Consider the following 5,919-nt stretch of genomic DNA (forward strand, 5'->3'; position numbering starts at 1 on the left):
AAACATATCATGTCATGTCACAAGGTGCAGAGGGAGAGCTTGTGTCCAATTGGCAGAGAAACTGTTTTTATATATGTTATACCCCAACCCATCACAATATGACGTTACAGAAACACACATCACAGTGTGAAAGCACCGAGTTTTGATTACTGTCATTCATCCTGATAGCACAATGTGGATCAGAGTTCAACTACACAAAGGTAATACCCTCAGTACAATCCCAGGCATGTTTCAGGCCCCTGTCGAGTACTAGGGTTCCTGACCTCTTCAGGTCCAACTCCCCCACGTTCCTCTAAATTTCCTTGCTGACATTTGGCATCACTTCTCAGGTAGTTTTACACAAATTCAGTACTTCATGCGTGTGACTCAGTTAAGTCATGTGACTTACACTATGGTCCGACTCAAGTTCTCAATTAAGGTATTAGTTAAGGACTGCTGTATGACCTTAGGAATTCACAAGGGACCTCAAGCCATGAAAGAGAGTTATGACAGCATTGCAAGGGGTGATTTAAAATCAACTTGACGAGCACAATTAAAGATAGCCAAGGGACTATGTTCTTTAAGTCATTTGATAGGAACGTGCAATTTGGTGGTTCTCATGTTTTCCAGATTAAAGATGGGGCTGCTACGTGACACACATGACACATTGCTGCCTCACCTATTTCATGTAGACAGGTCTGAGCTTAAAATTACTTGAACTTGAAATGAGCACAGTAAGCTTCATGAGAAAGGCTCCTGGTGTGGCTCAGGGGCATTATATCAAAACTACTGAAAATTGATTCTTGTTCTCAGCCACAAATCAGATAACCGACGATGACACTGCTATGCATGGAGATTAAAGGTGTTCTCTCAAGGAATCTGATTCTTTTTTTTTTTTTAAAAGGAACCTGGTATTTTGTTGTTTTCGTCTTATTTCCTCTCTGCTTGTTTCCCTGATAACCAAATGCAGAAAACATAGCAATTTACAACTGAAACATGGGTCTTGTACGGTGGCCGGGAGGTGCAAAACAATTTTACAATACAAGAAACACTTTTACAAAGCTGGAGACAAATTTACATTTTAGAAAACATTTTTACAAATCAGAAAACAAAATTACATTGCCATGACACATTTACAAGTCCTGAGACAAATTTACATTTTAGAAAACAAATTTACAAGACGTGAAACACTTTTACAAATGCCGAGACAAATTTACAAGTGACGAAACACTTTTACAAGCGGCCGAAACAAATTTACAAGTAACTTTTTCAACCGGAAAGGGAATGTACCAACTGTCGAGTAGAACCGGAAGTGATAAGGAGTTCATGGCGACCCATGATGGACGGCAGTCAAGCGGTCTTTTGCCCGTATTGTGGCGAACATATAAGCCGATTAACGCGGTACATTCCCTTTCCCTTTTAGTTTTATGCCGTTCTCCCTCCTTCTCACGTTTTATAATGTGTGTATGTGGAGAAACTTTTGTCTTTAAGTCGCTCTGACAGTCGAACCGCTTCGCCCACAGTCACAATTTATGCATCAAAACGTAGATAAATTTGTCTTCTTTAAGAGCATGTAACCATTTCAGCTGTCGGACTCACGGTTTTTGAAAGCCGGCCCCAAAACACCGGGAAACCACTTCATCTCCCTCATTCACTCTAATGTTATTTTGGCTCTGAAATCTTTGACCAAACCCACAAAGTTTTAAAACTGTGACATTGAGGTCATTTTTCAACTTTATCCAAACAAACACATCTTCATCTTCAGCAGAGTCTTCTGCTGCTCATGGTGGTGTCGGTTCAGCTCTATGATCCACTGTTTGGACAAAATCACAGTTTTAGTTTTATGCCGTTCTCCCTTGTAGTGTCTGATATGTGCCTTTAGTGAGTATAAATATGAATGTAGTGTTTGGTATGTGCCTTTAGGGCATATGATGTTGGTAGTGGTCAGTGTTTCTCTGTTTTGGATCTGTGATCGATTATCTGGAGACAGAGAGACTGGGAATTGCTTGACCTGGCAGTGGAGATCTGACCTTTGCTCCCCCTCACTAGATACTGGGGGATGGTGTCCTTCTAATATATCCTTGTACCCCTAAAACAAAGAATAGAACTGTTATATGGATGAAAACCAGATGTTGGGATGTATGGTCAAAGGGGGTATAAAGAAGTGACCAGAGAGGTGGCTCGAGGAAGACGAGGACAGAGAGACAGCAGATTCGGCCGGGGGTTACACTGTCTGTTCCTAGAATTGGCTGAACGTTTTCCCAGGCTTCCATGGTGCCTGTTAGACAACTGACCTTTTTGCAATAAACCTATTTTATTCACTAAGTCGTTGTCAGCGGAAGTTTCCTTTCATCAACTGCATATCATCATCATCAGAGAAGATACGACACCCTCCTTTTTCTCATTTTACATGAGTGTGTATGTGGCCGCGCTAGAGTGGGTGACGTCATCGCTAGAGCGGAGAGGAGCGGAAAAATCGCCTGAAACTTTTGTCTTTAACTCGCTCTGACGGCCGAACCGTTTCACCCACAGTCACAATTTATGCATCAAAACGTAGGAAAACTCCTTGCCGACGCAGTGATGTGACTCAGAACACACAGAAACGTACGCAGCTCCCGCCACGAGCCTCGGAGCGACGGGAGTGCCGACCGACTGCCTCATTGACTGCCGTGTTAACTGAGAGACCAAAGCGGAGGAGGAAAGCAGAGACAAAGACTTTGCTTACCTGCTCCGGCGCTCTCATTTCACAAGATAGAGACCTTAAATTACATGTACGTGTTCAGCAGACCCTCTTCTCTCCACTGGTCTGCACGTTATGGCTGTGACAGGTACCGTTTTGAGTAAAACCTGGATTTTCAGAGGTGTGTCACATCGGTAATCTTAATGAAAAGCGTGTGGCTCGGCACGGACCGTCACCACGGCAACCTGACAGCTGATGAGCAGCAGCTCATTAGTGACGTTTGAGCCACCAGATGGCAGCAGAGGAGCGTGTCAGCAGCAGGGCAACATGTCAGCAGCAGGGCAGCAGCAGGGCAACATGGCAGCAACAGGGCAACATGTCAGCAGCAGGGCAGCAGCAGGGCAACATGTCAGCAGCAGGGCAGCAGCAAGGCAACATGTCAGCAGCAGGGCAGCAGCAGGGCAACATGTCAGCAGCAGGGCAGTGTGGGAGCAGCAGGGCAGCATTCACACTTCAATTTCTTCAGGAATTGCAATTTTTCTAGTTTGGATATCAGATACTACTAAATCATACAGCAGCAAAGCCTGGGATAAGAAAGCAGGTAATCCACCACAGTGGACATATCTTTATTTTTGTCAACAGTACAATAACATTGTGTGGTAGTCCAAGTTTAAAAGTAATGGCTAATGGTTGAAATAGTGAGGTATGATGGATAGATAATTAAATTGGCTAAAAGTAAAGGATAAGTAGTTGAAAAAACAGTCAACCTGAAATAATCATAAAAAGATTCTCTAATAAGATACTTGTTTAGCAAATGTTAGCAAACAAGTGTTATAACAAGAGAGGTGCAGCAATAGGGGAATAAGAGAAAGATGGTAAACAGAAAGCATATTGTATTTTCCAATAATATGTTTTGATTGATTTTTGTTGTGTTGTTTTTAACTGTACTATGGTGGTCTTGGTGGTAAATGAAATATTGTTTCAGCACATCCATTAGCCGACAAGCAATAACAACATGTGCAGGTTCATTTGGGCCAAGGAATTGAGGACCCACACTGCACTGTGTGTACTCACTCAATCATTGGGATATATACACTCAGCTGGGAATAAAGATGCATGCATGGCAGATTTACGGTATTGTGATTAACCTATAGCCAACCTATACCATCATTACCTCTGCAGCTAACAGGTAGATGTAATGCATAAACAGTTACAATAGTTTGCCAAAAGTAATATAAGTCTGCATTATAGTTACATTAACAATAATGGATAAACATTTGATATGATAAACTCTGAATCCATCATTGTTCTTATCTTTCTTTCAGAAGAAGTCAGTTAGCAGTTGTTTTACTTTCTGTGTAAGGATGAAAGGGGCCACAAAGAGCCTCCACTATTTATTTTTTGATACAAAGTTCAGTCTCTCACCCAACTTATTCAGCCCATTTTAGTTTGGATATACTTCAGAACAAAAGAAATGGGAAAAACAATGTGAAAAAGAAATAAGAAAAGTTTTCATTCCAGGCCGTCCCTGCATTAGGTCTGTCTAAGATCTGTCGTCCTCCAGTGTTGGGAATAAGTCTTTTCAACATCTGTTTAACATGAAAGAATCACTATGAAGTGTTATCACCTCATTAATGGATTTACTGCGAGTCACATCTTGCACATACACTCCCCTCCAAAAGTATTGGAACAGTGAGGCCAGTTCCTTTATTTTTGCTGTAGACTGAAAACATTTGGGTTTGACATCAAAAGATGAATATGAGACAAGAGATCAACATTTCAGCTTTTATTTCCAGGTATTTACATCTGGATCTGATACACAACTTAGAAGTTAGCACCTTTTGTTTGAACCCACCCATTTTTCATGTGAGCAAAAGTATTGGAACATGTGACTGACAGGTGTGTTTTGTTGCCCTGGTGTGTCCTGTTACATTGATTATTCAAACAATAAATAGTGCTGGATGTCTACGTTCAGTTTCAGATTACCAGAGAGCTGTCCATGGGTGAAAAACAAGCAATTGTGAAGCTGAGAGAAGATGGAAAATCAATCATTGCACAAACATTGGCCATAGCCAGTACAACCATTTGGAATGTCCTGAAGAAAGAAACCACTGGTGTACTAAGTAACAGACGTCGAACGGGTAGACCAAGGAAAACAGCAGCAGTTGATGACAGAAACATCTTCTACATCATTACAACAAATGAAATGTAAAGACCTGATTAATCCTTATAGACAGTGATTGACACAGTGACAAAGAATAAAAGAAAAATTATGTTAAATGATGACTAAGTTACTAGTGCCAGAGCCAAGCAGGATTCAGTATGGCAAGTCAGTGTGTGAGAAAACACCGTGTGAAAAAGGGTGTTTTTGACAGCTAATAACCACACAATTATTGTCATTAAATATGACCTGTGTTGACTTAAAAAAAAAAACATGCAACTGCAGGTTCCTGCAGGACAGACCTGGATGTTCAACAGTGAAGTTAGATTCACATTACCTTCCTTTCCACCTTCTAAAAGTGGATAGCAGATGGCAGGATGAGACAAAATCACATGATTTTTATACAAATCATGTGATTTTTATATGATTATTAGACAACTGTTACACACAATGTGTTTTAATCAAAAAGCTTCTTTAAAAAGATATTTTTGAAATATATTTTCTAAAATTAAGTTGACAATTAACTCCAAAAGCATAATTCAATCTCTACCAAAATTGACTCACAGGATGTTTGTATTCTGGAGATAAAATGGTGCAGTGTTGTTTGACTTACATCCAAAACTGAGGTTTCAGTGACAATAAATGTCTCAGTGTAGCCTACCTTCTCCTCTTGTCACATATTATCCACCCACAAAGTGTACAGTTCAATTCCTTCTCTCTCTTTTTCTCTACACGTCTATATATCTGTGAATTGTCTTCATACACACATTGATTTGACAGTAGTGCTTTAAAACTTCTACAATGCTCGCATGATGAAGAGCCACACTCACTTCTATGCTTCGTGCTATGCTCATGTTTTACTTACTTGCTGTATATTACTTACTTTACTTACTTGCTGTATTGCATGTAAACTTGCAAACTCACCGGTTTGGTCCTTTAAAAACCAATACAACCACTTAGCTTCAACACAGACCGGCAGATTCATAAGACAATGCTGTCTGAAAAGGCGTCTTAGGTAATAAGAACATTTTGACGACAGAGAGAAAAACCTTGTAAAACAGCGAACAAACACACAAAACATTTTAATAAAAGACACCGT

The sequence above is a fragment of the Pempheris klunzingeri genome, chromosome 14 (genome assembly GCF_042242105.1).
Source record: "Pempheris klunzingeri isolate RE-2024b chromosome 14, fPemKlu1.hap1, whole genome shotgun sequence".
NCBI classification, from domain to species: Eukaryota; Metazoa; Chordata; class Actinopteri; order Acropomatiformes; family Pempheridae; genus Pempheris; species Pempheris klunzingeri.